The 16,451-nt window shown below is 48.6% G+C and overlaps 1 protein-coding gene across 4 annotated transcripts in view; it reads right to left on the reverse strand.

Moving 5' to 3' along the window:
- LOC142249959 (P-selectin-like) overlaps positions 1 to 16,451 on the reverse strand; it is a 1,135,883-nt gene that overhangs the window by 544,612 nt on the left and 574,820 nt on the right. The gene's annotated exons all lie outside the window — the stretch shown is intronic.

Here is a 16,451-nt window from a genome sequence, read left to right on the forward strand (position 1 = left end):
TCTTGGCGGATGTTTTCTATTTTCTCTGTGAAATACGAGGCCAGGTCATCAGCATGAAGGTCTGTGATAGGGGTCTGTGCTTTGGGACTGAGGAGGGAGTGTAAGGTGTCAAAGAGCTTTTTTGGATTGTTGGCTAGTGAGGAGATAAGGGTGGTGAAGTAGGTCTGTTTGGCGAGGTGAAGGGAAGAGTTGTAGGTCCTTAACATGAACTTGTAGTGGATGAAGTTTTCTGGTGTGCGGGATTTCCTCCATAGGCGCTCGGCACTCCTAGAGCATCGCTGGAGAAATCGAGTTTGTGATGTGAGCCAAGGTTGTTTTACTCGGTGTTTGGGGGTTCTGAGGGTGAGGGGTGCTACTTGGTCCAGGGTGCTTCTGAGTGTGTCATTGTAGTGCTTTACAGCCAGATTAGGGCATGAAAGTGAGGAGATAGGGGATAGTGATAAGTGTAGAGAGTCTGTAAGTGTTTGAGAGTCAATGGCCTGTAGGTTTCTGAATGTGTGATAGGTGGGAGTGTGCTGGAGTGGACGACGGTTTGTAAGCTTGAAGGAGAGGATGTTGTGGTCAGAGAGGGGAAGAGGTGAGTTGTCAAAGTGAGAGATTGAGCAGAGGCGGAAAAAGACCAAGTCAAGGGTGTTACCATCTTCATGTGTCTCTGAGGATGAGAGTTGTGAGAGGCCAAGAGAGGTGGTGAGAGATAGAAGCTGGGATGCAGAAGGGGAGGAGGGGCTGTTCATGGGGATGTTAAAGTCTCCTAGGATCAGGGTTGGCAATTCAGAGGACATGAAGTGTGGCAGCCAGGCTGAAAAGTGGTCAAGGAACTGGGTGGGTGAGCCTGGGGGACGGTATATGACAGCTACTCTGAGGGGAAGGGGATGGAAGAGCCTGATGGTGTGAACCTCAAAGGATGGGAATGAGAGTGATGGAGCTGGGGGGATGACCTGGAAAGTGCATTGTGGGGACAGGAGTAACCCAACTCCACCACCATGTCTGTTTCCAGGTCTTGGTGAATGGGTAAAGTGTAAACCACCATGAGAGATGGCAGCAGGGGAAGTAGTATCAGAATCCTGAATCCAGGTTTCAGTGAGGGCTAGTAAGTTAAGAGAGTTATTGAGAAAGAGGTTGTGGATGTAAGGAAGCTTGTTACATACAGACCGTGGATTCCATAGAGCACAATTAAAAGAGGGAAGTGAGGGTGTACAGGGAATGTTAATAATATTATCAGGGTTTCTATGGGAGGTGGGGAAGGGGGTAAAGTTAGCATGGGGTGGACCGGGATTAGGAGAGATATCACCTGATAGAAGTAGGAGTAGAAGGAGAAGGGTCAGATGGTTTTTGGACGTGTTTTTGTGTGATACCCTGGAGCATGAAGGATTGAGGTTAATCAGATAGGTGAAAAGGGCCTGGGAACTGTACATAGGAGAGGAGAGGAGAGAGGGACTAATGTGGATGAGCGGTGATGGAGGGGGGACAGGGCGGTGAAAGTGGACAGTAAAGGCACATAGGATGATAGAGAGAGAAATAATAGTCATGGTGGAAACAGAGTGTCAAAGATTAGTTTACCTGACTCCTGCCCTGACTAACTGCCATTGAATTAACTGCCCAGCACTTGGCAACGTTGGCACTTAGCAAAAGATGGCACGCATGCAGGCACCCCGCACGCGTGCACCCCTTAGAACAGCCCCAGATATATAGGGCTGACTAGAGGGGTAGGTGAGGGGGATTATGGGAGCTCAGCTTAAGGAAAATTAACAAATGCTGATCACACCAGGGAATGATTAAGGAATCAAAGGAAACAGAACATTTCACACCCACCCGGACCTCTAGTCTACACAGATTCACACCTTCCACCATCAGATAAGATGTACAAAGAGGAAGATACAGTCATACATCAGTGAGTATTAAACATAATGTAAAAATGACATAGCATAAGTCACAGCAAGCAGAGATATATACCAGGAGAGTGAATTCAGCAGCAGAGGGGAGCAGACATTACACTTCAGCAAGCAGAGATATATACCAGGAGAGTGAATTCAGCAGCAGAGGGGAGCAGACATTACACTTCAGCAAGCAGAGATATATACCAGGAGAGTGAATTCAGCAGCAGAGGGGAGCAGACATTACACTTCAGCAAGCAGAGATATATACCTGTGTGAAGAGAGAGAAGGTGCCAAGCTATTTACAGCACCTCTGCATTACACCCTCCTGCTCTGTTTTTAAAAGCTATAATAATAGCAAAAAATGCTGCCATTCAGTGACATACATAAAGTGGCTGTTATACTCCATTTGTGCCCCACAGGTGCCAAGCCATTTACAGCACCTCTGCATTACACCCTTCTGCTCGGTTTTTAAAAGCTATAATAATAGCAAAAAATGCTGCCATTTAGTGGCTTCCTAAAAGTGGCTGTTGGACTTCCATTAGTGTCCCACTGGTGCAAAGCTATTTGCAGTACCACTGCATTACACCCTCCTGCTCTGTTTTTAATAATTTATAATATTAGCAAAAAATGCTGCCATTTAGTCGCATCCTAAAAGTGGCTGTTGGACTTCATTTGTGCCCCACAGGTGCCAAGCTATTTACAGCACCTCTGCATTACACCCTCCTGCTCTGTTTTTAAAAGCTATAATAATAGCAAAAAATGCTGCCATTCAGAGGCATACAAAAAGTGGCTGTTGTACTCCATTTGTGCCCCACAGGTGCCAAGCTATTTACATCACCTCTGCATTACACCCTCCTGCTCTGTTTCTAAAAGCTATAATAATAGCAAAAAATGCTGCAACTTAGTGGCATACAAAAAGTGGCTGTTGTACACCATTTGTGCCCCACAGGTGCCAAGCTTTTTACAGCACCTCTGTATTACTCCCTCCTGCTCATTTAGCTACTCTATTTTTATAGCAAATTGATGGAATTCCTTGCTGCATTTCATCATTAGGAGGGATAGAAAGTGAGGCTTCCTTTATTGTCCTGGTACCCACAGAACACGGCCACTGTACTCACCTGCCCACTTTTGCCACGCTATTTTTTTTGCCCAAAGAGCTGACTCTTTTTCTACCATCATAAAATTGTCTGGAATACTAAGTTATTGTTCGTTTGCTGCCAAGCAAGGTGTAACACCTGTGCATTCTTCACTCCTTTCCATTTGTGGAACGTAATTATTAACTGCAGGTAGTCCAGCCAATCTGTGACGAAGGTGCAGGCGTGGATATAATGTTTCCTTCATCCAATGATGGTTCTCTCGATGTCTGACAGCTCAACAATAACATCTGTTTGCACTTACAAAATAAGTGACGACCTGCCAATCACACTCCCGCTTACGGGTAATGGGGTGGAAGTTCAGTGTGAAAAAGCATGTGTGACTGCTGTCTCCACAGTCACAGAGGATGAAGAGCACGCAGATGCACGTGATGGGGCAGGCGGTGGTTGCACAGCCCCGCTAGGCCGCATTGTAGCACAGTGAAATTCTCATTGCGACTTATGCTTCATTTTAAGTCTTGTATTTTTTGTGATCCCCAGTATGCAGCAAAACTACGCAACATGAAAAGCACTGTATGCAGTTGGGTTTATAAATGATTGTTTCATTTTCTGAAAACAAACAATAAGAACCATGCATTAAATTGAAATAATAGAACAATCTATTCAGTTGCCTACTGCTTGGTAAGCCCTCTGCGTAGCAGCAGTAATTGTGTGTTTGTGTGTGTGTGTGTGTGTGTGTGCGCGCAAAGACAACTTACTAGTGGCGCATCACAAGAGCTTCCCAGTTATCTACCTAAACATATACAAAACACATCACCCACCTTGAATACCCTTGTTAGCTGAAGCCTCACAGATAAGGCAGATGATAACAGTGTGAATGCAAACCACACAGCTCTGCAACACAGTCATGTAAATCTTGAAAAGCAACATTCAATGCAAACATGTGTCGCTGTCCCTCTATGATTTAAACTGTACGTGACAATTTGACAGTGCAGAGGCAGCAAGTGTGATTGTCTATATAGTCGTCCTACCCAGAACAGATATGTGTTTTCATAATAAAACAAAGTGTTGCGTGCACGCATTACTGTCTGGGCACAGCCTACCGTACCCGGGTAATGTGATGTCCAGTTGCCATAAATACAGACTTTACGCTCCTATCATGGTTAACAGTATAGACCGCACTGGAAGAATGTTGGTCTGTGGCACAGGATGCTGCTCACTGGCATTACGGTACTCTTCACCAAACTCCACAATGACTCCCCTCACAATTGAACGAAGTGTTTCCGCAGTTGCTCCTTCCTGTGTACCGATTTACCCCAGCCGCAGCCTAACTCCAGTGTTTCGCCAACTGAGCATGCTATGCCTGACTGTGTCATTCCTGAGGCAAAGTCTTAATTTTGGGCTACAGCGCATGCTCGTTTGGACTATGCCTGAGTCATTCTGCGACCTGCGGCTCAACACACTTACACAGGGCCCTGGTGCTTGACTCACTCTCGGGAGGCCACTAAAACTAACTGCACCCAACATCAGCCCCAGGTGTCCCCTTACACTGCAGTGGCGGTCCCCACTGACCGCAATACTGAGAGTGGCATCACGAAAATACATATAAAGAAGCAACCTAAGTGTGACCAGACTCTTCCTCCACGTGGAGTCCCAGAAGGTAATGCACCAACATAACACCTGTGGGGCTTCCCACTGACTGAGAAAAGCCTCTTTTCTCAGGTACTTGCACTCCGTGCCGGGTCTAAGTCCTGTGTTGTGCCTAGACAGTATGCTGAAGCGGATAGTCTTTTTTTCAGAAACTGTATTTCATGGAACTGAGCAAGCTCAGGCACTTACTGAATCAGAGGCTAGGTCGGGTAATGAACTCTTTGGCTCTGCCCCTGATGTGGGGAGCCCATATAGACCACAGGGAATCAGGTGTCCTGACAATTTGGCCAGGCTACTCCCAACAGGCTTGCAGAGGGCCGCCCCTATGACTTGTCACCTCATTGTTGTTGTTCAGATGATGACTGTTGAGGTGTTTTGGTTGTGGCAGCCATGAGGTCATCATTCAAGTGGCGGTTCAAAAGAGGACGCTAGTTATGCCACTCATGACGTGCCACTCTGCTTTTGTCTCCAGGAGGTGCATTGTGGTCCACCCTGGTTTGGGACGGACCCAGGTTATAAAAGGGGCTGGAGCCAAGAAGAAGGTGCCCAGTCTTTTATTATGCTCTGAAATAGCACACCTCCATGTGTTGAACCCATTGCGGCTTTAGGCCAGAGGTAGGCAGGGATAGGTCATCGATGCAGGCCGCCACCACAGTTGGTAACCCAGAACGTTTAAGAACAGCTCCTGTCCTACCAGTCCTGCTAGTGCAGCCCAGTGGCATAAACAGGCCTGCTGCTGCTGATGCGCCTGCTGTCCACAGGTGTGTCCCCTACGCACACGGACTGCGTAACCAATGGCCCCTGTGTTGTTAACAGGGAGTTCTGGGGCTGGGTGGTCGTGTGGACCCTGTCACGCTAACAGGGCTCCAAGTCTCCAGATCCGAGTTGCGTCTAACTCGGTTCAGGCTACTATTTGTTTGAGAGTCAACCTGCTCTGTATCCTCCACCTAACCTTCCAGTTGCCAACCTCTCCTTTTCCATCTATGAGCACGGTGGACACCGAATGGCGATTGGGATATCTACCTTTTTTTTTCTTTTCTTCTTAATATTTTTGATATAGCGGTAACATAGTATGTACCACCTTATCCAAATCTGCCAGTCCCACCATACCATATGTTGTTTCTTCAGCAAATGTTAATGTTGCTTAACCACCAAACCCACGGACACAAACTTTTTTACCCTTTCCAACACACCTGTTCCCCTTTCCACCAGCATCTGTCCTTTTTCAACTCAGTTTGTATATGACCAAAAATGCAACTCTGCAGAGACACCGTACTCAACGCCGTCTCAGCACAGCAGCCAGCCCTCGGTCCCTCAGATGTGGACAAGTAAGACCATTTCCTCCTATCGATAAAAAAGTGTTGAGATTCACTCTGTGCACCGCTGCTGTTTAGTGGAAAAGCAGATGTAAGATTGCGTACCGCCTTCTGCTGATACTACTGCATACGTGCGTCCCTTTCTATGGCAGGAGTTATTTCGCAAAATTTTGTGTTGTACCGGGGATCTAACAGTGTGGCAACCCAGTAGTCAGCATGACTTGTAATTCGTACAATCCGAGGGTCTTGTTGTAGGTAGTGCAGCAAGAAGGCGCTCATGTGTCTTGAGCATCCAGGAGGACAAAGTCCTTGGTGTCTTGGTGGCGGAGAGGTGAGAATCGTGCCTCCTTCCTCTGCCCTCTCCCCACAACCTCGCGCAAGCAAAATGTGAGCAAGCTCTCACTAATCTGCTGAGTCTTCCATGCCCATCGCCAGTTCGTCCTCCATTATCTTCCTGGGCTCCTGCACCTTCCTCAACTGTTTTGTTGATACTATGCTCCCTTGATAATCCCTCTCTCCCACCGTACCATGACTGCCGACAAGGTGCCGCTGAACGTCTGGACCTTGTAGATCTTGTTATCCCTTCCGCATATGACTCCTCCAGTACTTCCTCCCTTCCTCTTGGACCAACACCTGACTCCAAATAATACTTACAGTGTGTTCCATCATGTAGATGACCAAAATTGTCACGCTGAGAATGTCATCGCCAGTGTTAAACATCTGCGTTGACATTTGTAAACTGTGTAGAACGGTGCATATGTCCATGATCTAACACCAGTCCAGCAGCGTGATCTGCATCACCTCTGGATCAAGTTAGCCCAGGGTATACGTCATAATAACGTATTTGAGCTGGGCTCTGCGGTGCTACCACAGACGCTGCAACATGTGCAGATTAAAATTCCTGCATGTCGGAACATCGCATTTCTGACGTTTAACCGCCAGACCCTAAGACTTCAGGAGTGATGAAAGTTGTTGAGCTACTGGGTGCGAACGATGGAAGTGAGCACATAGCGAGCGTGCCCGCTGTACAAGGCCATGTAGGCTGGGATGTTGTTTTAAAAATTGCTGGAGAATCAGATTAAACACGTGAGCCATACAAGTCACGTGTGTCATATGGGCCTGACGAAGGCACGCTGCCATGTTTGCATCATTGCCGCACACAGCTGTTAAGTCACCACCGTAGTCCGCTACGTCAATTTGTACTCCTGTCGCAAGGTGACAACGTGTTCCTTTTGTGCATAGTGCTGATGATGGGAGAGGAGTCGACGCCAGCGGTGCAGGTGGACACAGGTTATGCTCACCCACTGGGATGCGTTACCTTGACAGATACAGAACCACAGGGTGAATGCAGGTGGTGGGTATCTCACAGATGAAGTACCATCATTCAGCTACAACCAATGGGAAGACACAATACCCTTTTTTAGGCCCGTCCTGTCTGAAGACCACTGCCAGACATAGCTATGAACCTCTGGTTACTGTTACCCCCAGTTTAGTTTTATGAGTTTGTGTGCTTGTTACCTGACTACTTTTCCTGCTTGCTTTTTAGGTACCTCGTTGGCCGATTTGCATTTCACCTCTGCTTGTTTTCTGATTAAGTCCTGTCCCTCCCATTCTGTTCCTCTTCCTCAATTAATGTTTTGACCCTGCATGACTACTATTCTCTGGAACTGCAGCCTTCCACAGGTATTGATCAACTTGGGCCCTGTGTCATTCAACATCACCGTATAGGGATTAAAGAGTTTCAGGGTTCTGGGGGTTCAGCTTGGTGAGTGGGTTCCCTCTAGCCTATCCTTTACAGCCCGTCTGAGTGTGTCAATCCAGGCAGGCGTTACACCGTGCCCTCGAGAGAAGGACATGTAGGCCGGGATAGTGTTTTAAAAATTGCTGGAGATTCGGATTCAACACGTGAGCCATACAAAGCACGTGTGTCACATTGCCCTGAAGAAGGGCCGCAGATTGTTTAGCATCATTGTCGCACCCGGCATTCCCTGGCTGCTGATTGAGTGGAGACAACCATTGATGAAACTCAGTCTCTCTCTACAGAGCTAACCGTCCACAATTCCTCAGCGGTGTCTCACATTTCCCCTACATTTCAAAGTAAACATTTGACCGCCTGATGGCCTTGAGCTCTTCTGCCAGCATAGTAAGGAGGTGTGTGGGATTCCTTGGGCGCAGTTACAAGGAAGGGTGGTTTGACCACACAGGGTTTGGGCTGAGGTGCAGGAACAACACGAGGTTAATGAGGCAGAAGCAGTGGAGGAACTTGTACATACAGAGGAAGGATTGAAACACACAACTCGTGGGGACGGAAAGACATGTACAGCAGACACTTCTCCATCTATCACCATAGTTACCCAGTGCCCAGTCAGTGACATGTAACGCACCTGTCCATGCTTACTGTTCCAAGTATCTGTGGTGAAATGCACCCTGTCACACAGAGTTTCTCAAATAAGCGGTGATATTTGGTGCGACATGCGGGTGTAGTGCAGGCACGCCTTTGTTGGAGAAGGAGTGGCGCCTGGGCATCGGCTCTTGAGGCACTGCGATGTGCATAAGGTCTCGAAGATCCTCGGTTAAAAAGGTTGGAAAGGCAGCATTTTGGTAGCCAACAGTTTGCAGATGAAGAAAGTCAACCTCTAAGCCATGTCATGCCCTTCTAAAAGCAACCACAGTCTCCCTCGTTGCCAATAATTGGGCCACACACACTCCACTTGACTGGCATCAGTTGACCCCCCTTTTGAAAAAGAAAAAGATGCTTTGCATGAAGCACTCTCAAAAATACGCGTGCCTTTCGCCTCCCCTGGCTGACCCAGGGGAAGAAAAGTCCTCTGAGAGCCATGACTTGTTCATCTTGGTTCTTTTAGAAACACAGCGAGGGGACTCCAAGCACAGTCTCCATCGTTTCCACTAATTGGGCCACACACACCCCACTTGACTGGCATCAGTTGATCCCCCTTTTCAAAATGAAACAGATGCTTTGCATGAATCACTCTCAAAAATACACGTGCCTTTCACTTCCCCTGGCTGACCCAGGGGAAGAAAAGTCCTCTGAGAGCCATGTCCTCATTGTCAGTGGACACACATGTGTGCTTATCTGCCAGCAGACCCCCAGCAGCACTGAAGACAGGTTTCGAGAGAACGCTGGCTGCAGGACACGACAAGATCCCCAAGGCGTACATGGCAAGCTCAGGCAATTTATCCAGATTGGAAGCCTAAAATGAGCAGGGCTCAAGTTGCACAGTAATGGCATCGATGTTTCCTTGCATATACTCATATATCTGTGTCTCCTCCTCTTTTTACTTGTCCAGCTCTTTTGTTTTCGCATGAGTATATGTCCTTGTCACTTTCCCATGTGTTTGTGTTGTGTTGTGAGTTGTTTGTCACCTTTTGGACACCTTTGAGGGTGTTTTCTAGGTGTTTTTATGTGTTTGTGATTGCCTGCCATTGTTTCCTATGCGGTTTGAGTTCGGTTCGTCGAACGTTCGCCGAACCGAACTCGAACGAGACGCCCGTTCGGCGAACCGAACTCGAGCCGAACAGCGAACGGTTCGCTCATCTCTAGTCATTATAAGGGCAGAAAGACACATAATGTCCCACTCTCCTGCATTTTGTAATTTTGCACCCTTTGGTGCCTTTCATGTGGCACTAAGGGGTGCTTAGCCTTGTATTTACCAAAATAAATAAATAAATTTAAAAAAAAAATGACGTGGGGTTCCCCCTATTTTTGTAGCCAGCTAGGATAAAGCAGACGGCTGCAGCCTGCAGACCACAGCTGGCAGCTTCACCTTGGCTGGTAATCCAAAACTGAGAGCACCCCACGCTGTTATTTTAAATTAAATAAATATTTAAAAAAAAAAAACACGTAAGGGTCCCCCCAAAATTGTACCACCAGCCAAGGTAAAGCAGACAGCTGGGGTCTGATATTCTCAGACTAGGGAGGTCCACTGTTATTGGACACTCCCCAGCCTAAAAATAGCAGGCCGCAGCCGCCCCAGAAGTGGCGCATCCATTACATGCGCCAATCCTGGTGCTTCGCTCCAGCTCATCCCGTGCCCTGGTGCGGTGGCAAACGGGGTAATATATATGGGGTTAATACCAGATGTGTAATGTCACCTGGCATCAAGCCCTGGGGTTTGTGAGGTCAGGCGTCTATCAGATACCCAACATCACCAACCCAGTCAGTAATGAAAAAAAAAAATAGACGTCAAACACATTTTTGTTTGAAAAAACGCTGCCCAACACATTCCCTCTTTAACCAATTTATTAGAAAGAAAAACAAATCCAAGTCTGCTGTAATCCAAGTGGTTCCCATGACGATCCACACTATCCAAGTCAATGAAGAATAGAATGTTCCCCATTGGCTGGGAGAGCAATGCAGTGACCTGAGCTAACATCAATGGGTCAGCCCAGGTCACTGCAGGGCATGACAAGTGCTGCTGTCAGGAGCGAGGTACATTACCTGCGATGACGATCTCCTGCACTGCTGACAGCAGACCTGTCACTGAGTTCAATGACCTTCACAGCCAAGTATCGCGAGCGGCCCGTGACGTCACCGCTAGTGACAGTCTTGGGCCGCAGTGAGAGATGTGAAGCGGCAGCCAGGGAGGACAGTGTCAGCGCTGAGGTCGGGAGGGCGGGACTTCATCACCGCAGGTAAGCCGAGCGGGGCCATGTGTGCAGTGCGAGGTGGGCGGAGCATAGCGAGGTAATGTGTGTGGGTGCGAGGTGGGCGGAGCCTAGCGGGGCTATGTGTGCGGTGCGAGGTGGGTGGAGCGTAGCAGGGTAATGTGTGCGGGTGTGAGGTGGGCGGAGCCTAGCGGGGTAATGTGTGCGGGTGCGAGGTAGGCGGAGCCTAGCGGTGTAATGTGTGCGGGTGTGAGGTGGGCGGAGCCTAGCGAGGTAATGTGCGCGGGTGCGAGGTGGGCGGAGCCTAGCGGGGCTATGTGTGCAGTGTGAGGTGGGCGGAGCCTAGCAAGGTAATGTGTGTGGTGTGAGGTGGGCGGAGCCTAGCGAGGCTATGTGTTCGGTGCGAGGTGGGCGAAGCCTAGCGGGGTAATGTGTGCGTGTGCGAGGTGGGCGGAGCCAAGCGGGGCCATGTGTGAGGTGCGAGGTCGGGGTAATGTGTGCGGGTGTGAGGTGGGCGGAGCCTAGTGGGGCTATGTGTGCGGGTGCGAGGTTGGCGGAGCCTAGCAGGGCCATTTGTGCGGGCGGCGGAGTGCAAAGTGGTTGGAGCCTAGCGGGGCCATGTGGCGCTGAGGACATCAGTGCCGGGGACTGCATGGCTGGGGACAGGTGAGTGTGAGTGAGTGTGTGTGTGTACATGCTGAGTGCAGGAGGGGGCGGAGCGAGCTGAGCGGGGAAATGTCGGCTTCCTGCACGCGTAACCAGGGTAAATATCGATTTACTAACCAAAGCGCTTTGCTTGGATACCCGATGTTTATTTTGGTTACCAGCTTCTGGCAGGCTGCCAGCGATGGCTCCCTGCACACTGTAGCTGTAAAAAGCCCTGCTTTTGCTGATAGAACCGTTCTCGAACGTAACTCGAACTATCGAGCTTTTAGCAAAAAGCTCGAGTTCTAGTTCGATCTAGAACACCCCCCAAAATCACTCGAACCGCGAACTGGCGAACCTCGAACCTCGAACCACACTCAACTCTACTCCTTACACCTCTACCCAACTCCCTGCCTTCAATTGCCTCTAAGGCCTGCGACACACATCCGTGCCGCCGGCACGTGTTTGTCATTTTTTACACTACCGGCGGCACGGAGACACGTTCAGCAATGCTACCCTATTGTAGCAGGCACACACACATAAAACCCCACGGAACGTGTGTCCGTGTGCGTTTGTACGTGTGTGCGTTTTTCAAAGCGCTGACATGTCAGTGTTTTCTCCCGCAGCATGGGTGTCACACGGCCCGCACCCGTACCACACGTGTGTGGATGCGGTCCCGTGTGACACGCGCCGGAAAAAACACACGTGTCAGTGAAAAAAAACAAAAACATTTACTCACCTTCTCCAGCCCTCCTGTCTCTGCCGCTGCTGCCTCTTGCTGCCGACCGCCGCTCATTAATCTCATAGAATATTCACTTCACTGCCTGGCAGCAGCAGCAGCGGGGAGACGGGAGGGCTGGAGACCGAGGATCAGCACCACGGACAGCAGCGCAGACATCGGGAAGGACCAGGTGAGTATGTTAATTACCGGTTCTACGTGTGCTATCGCGGATAGCACACGTAGAACACACGTGTCCCGGAAGTACCAGAGACACGTACTTACCTGCACGCAACATGCAGGGGAAATACGTGTCTCTCGGCACTGCGTGAATTTCACGTGAATGTGGCAGAGGCCTAAGTGGGGGCAGAACAGTCAAAAACTTTTTTATAGCCCAAAGTAAAAAACCTCTTTACAGCCCAATAGTCAAAAACTCCCTTTACAGCACGAAGTCAAAAACTTATTTAGAGCACAAATCAGCCAGAAGACATATTATCAGCTCAATACCCCGGCTACACATCCCTAAGAACCTTGTATCCCTCTCTGTAATCTGCCTAGCAACAGGCCTCGTGCAGTAATCTGCCTGAAACAGTGTATGCCTGGACAAGCCTAAGGGGAAGCTCTCCCATCTGCCACGTCCTGAATCATCTCTGCCTGTATTGTAAAGGAACAGAATACGCACCTGCTGTTTTCCTCTAGCCATACCCCTTCTATAGACGGACTGCAAGCAGGACTGCAAACCACCAATATTCACTGAAAACACCTTTTTTGTGTTGCAAAGCTGCAAAGCGATTTGCGGACCCCTATTCAAAAGTCGAGTTTCTTAAAGAGACAGTACACCTTAAATCAAAATGGCCGAAAAAGACCTCGGACAGTTCCCCACTGCTGAAACAGAGCAAATAGAACTTGACACTGTCCATTATGAAGCCCAGAAGGCAGATCCCATGCTTCGAGCAGACCAAGTTGTCTGACCAAGACGCTCTTCCAAACCAACGATAAAGGTCATTGAAAACTACCACACTATGAAAGATGAGCTATGTGAATACCTGGAAGAACAATGGGAACTAGTCTCCTATCACATGTCAAGACTTGAATCCTCTTCAGGTGATGCCGCAAGCTTACAAGCCACTATTGAACGGTTGAATACAGTTCAAGAAAGATACAAGAAACTGTCCACAAGGCACACTACCTTTCTAACAGACTCTAAAATTGATGAAGCTCTTTCAAACCTGAGCAAGACAGAAGACGTTGACAGGAAAAGCGACGCCAAGGTGCAAGACGCCATAGACAAAACGGAACACTGCATCTCTGACCAGCAAGAAACCAGATCACACCGATCGACCTCATCTAGACATTCCTCTTAATCTTCCGAGTCATCATCCTCAAGAAGCTCAACCCTAAGCGACAGAATGCTAGAGGCCCGCATAAGAGCAGAGGAATCCAAGGTAAGACATTCCTTCATAGAAAGAGAGGCAGAAGCAGAAGTCAAGAGGGTAGAAGCAGAAGCCTTCGCTAGAACGGAATCAGTGAAGTCAGAGGCCAAGAGGGCAGAAGCAGAAGCCCTCACTAGAACAGAAGCAGTGAAAGCAGAAGCCTTCGCTAGAGTAGAAGCAGTGAAGGCAGAAGCCAAGAGGGCAAAAGCAGAGATTCAGATAAAGATTCTTCGGTCACAGATAGAAGAAGAAGTTGCGCTAGCTAAAGTAAGGCTACTCGAGCAAGCATTGAGCCAAGGTCCTGATCCAGTTTACTCACCACCAATGGTAACAGACAATCCCGTTGATCACACCAGAGACTATGTGCATAATCAGTTACATGCAGCAACCCCGGTTTGCAGTACCGTCTAAGCCAACAACACTGAAACCTCCAAATCAGTGCTACAAGCACCAGTGCCATCCACAGCACTCGAGCAAGTCAAAAACAGTCACCAAGAGGTGCCTTCTCAAACACAGTCACAGCAAGATGGTAATCTAGTGTTTCCTGACCCACCTTCACAGCTCAAGCAGCAGTCATTAGAATCTACAGAGGCTAAACCACAGCTCAACCCTGCAGCCACATCAATCTACCCGAGAACATCTTACCCTTTCACACCAGGCAGCCCATATGACCCAGGGGCATCACGAGTCGTTGTGACAACAAGCGGTGAGAAATCAGATATGTCTGAGTTTGCTATGTTCATGGTGAGCAGAGAGCTGATCAATACTAGTCTCACAAAATTTGATGCTTGTGCAGAGAGCTACAGGGCCTGGAAAGTAACTTTCATGGCAGCCATCGCCAATCTCAACTTAACTGCAGAACAGGAGCTCAACCTCATGATCAAGTGGTTGGGCCCAAGCTCTATCAAGAGCCTCAGAACCGTCTATGTGGGACAAGCAGACGCAGGTCTCGCTGCTGCCTGGCAAAGACTGGAACGTACCTTTGGCAGCGCAGAAGCAATAGAGAAATCCCTATTCAAAAGACTGCAGGACATGCCAAAAATCAACCTTAAGACAGTCAAGAAACTTCAAGACCTAAGTGATCTGCTCATGGAGCTAGAGCTCGCCAAAAGAGATCCTCGTCTGTCCGGGCTATGCTATCTGGATATAGCCCATGGAGTGAACAAAATCGTGGTGAAGCTGCCATAGAGTCTGCAGGAGAAGTGGGCAACATCAGTCTCAAGGTACAATAGAGTGCATGACGTCACCTTTCCTCCATTTACTCACTTCTGCAGGTTCATCGACGAGCAGGCCCAGATGAGCCTTGACTTTCTAGAGCTCAACACTGCAGTTGCAACTACGTCATCGTCAAGGTATGAAGGTGCCATACACAAACGCAGAGACGTTAAGAGCGCTGTGAGTGTTAGGAAGACTGAGCTACCATCACCTGCAGCACCCACAGATAAAACAGTCCACCACCTCATTACGAGAGAAGTCTTTCAATAAAGAGTGTCCCATCCATAAAAAAACCACACTCACTGAACAAGTGCAGAGAGTTTAGATCCAAAACCCTACAGGAGCGCAAGAAAGTCCTCATCGAGCTTGGGGTCTGTTTCAAATTCTGCGCATCACTCGAGCACATGGCCAAGGATTGTAAATCAATCATCAAGTGTGAGGCGTGTCATAGTGAAAAACACGCCTCAGCCATGCACCCGACCCCAGTTGCTAAAGAAACACCGGCTGCAGACACCACTACTCCCACTCCAAGTGATGGCGGGAAGCCCAAGAATCAGACTGACACCACCACAGCCGTCTACTACTCATGCTCAGAGGTGTGTGGAGAGGGCCAAATGGAGAAATGTTGTGCCCGAATACGCCATGCTCGTTGAATGCAACCAAACATCAAGCCGCAGGAATGAGATTCCTACCCCAGAACCTGCATTTCATCAACCACATCTAAGGCACCTGGCCAGTGTTATCCCACAGATGGACAACAACACTGAGATTCTACTCCTGCTCGGCAGAGACAATTTAAGGGTACACAAAGTGCGACAACAGTGTAATCGGCCTGATTATGCACCATACGCCCAGAGACTGGACTTGGGATGGGTAGTCATTGGAAACGTGTGCATTGATTGATCAGGAATTGACTCCTTCAAAACTTGTATGCATGGAGATGGGCGCACCACCTGCTTAAAGCCACTATTGAGTAGTAGAATAAGGGTTTCCAAGCTGCGCCAATGACTAGCCGATCATGAAGATAGTAGATTAATGTTGCTTTTATTCAATGCACAGGTCAACGCGTTTCGGAAGACACAGCTCCCTTCCTCAGGACAGACTGGCAAGAAACATCAAATCTGCTGTACAGGGAATCCTTACAGCACTATATACCCCACTGATGACGTTATGATCCCCCCACTTTTAGAAAAAATCGGCGGGAATCTATGCCACCCTCATGAACATGTGATGCGTGATACACAGGTCAATTGTGTGTCAGAAATTTTCTGCAGCATCTAACAGTGTTCAAGCATCACGCATCACATGTTCATGAGGGTGGCATAGATTCCCGCCGATTTTTTTCTAAAAGTGGGTGGATCATGACGTCATCAGTGGGGTATATAGTGCTGTAAGGATTCCCTGTACAGCAGATTTGATGTTTCTTGCCAGTCTGTCCTGAGGAAGGGAGCTGTGTTTTCCGAAACGCGTTGACCTGTGCATTGAATAAAAGCAACATTAATCTACTATCTTCATGATCGGCTACTCATTGGCGCGGCTTGGAAACCCTTATTCTACTACTCCCTGTTATCTGCCAATCGAGGGACCGCTGCCGTGGCTTGGAGTTACATACATGCTGTTATAGGAGTTGTGACTTTCACAACCCCTATAGGTGAGTAGTACCACCTCTTTCACCCCCCCCCCCCATTGCTACCGGGGTAAGACCCTATTGTGCTTCTTTTTCCACAGTTTATCTTCTGCATCACTATTGAGTGAAAAAGATGTCTCCAGACTCCATACAGCTACCTGACATCGCTTCTTCTCTGCATATCGACAACTTGGGAAGATCAGTCTTCCACAAAACCAAGAATAACGATAAAGTAGCCTCGTCAGTAGAG

Source organism: Anomaloglossus baeobatrachus, chromosome 8 (assembly GCF_048569485.1).
Source record: "Anomaloglossus baeobatrachus isolate aAnoBae1 chromosome 8, aAnoBae1.hap1, whole genome shotgun sequence".
In the NCBI taxonomy this organism is placed as follows: Eukaryota; Metazoa; Chordata; class Amphibia; order Anura; family Aromobatidae; genus Anomaloglossus; species Anomaloglossus baeobatrachus.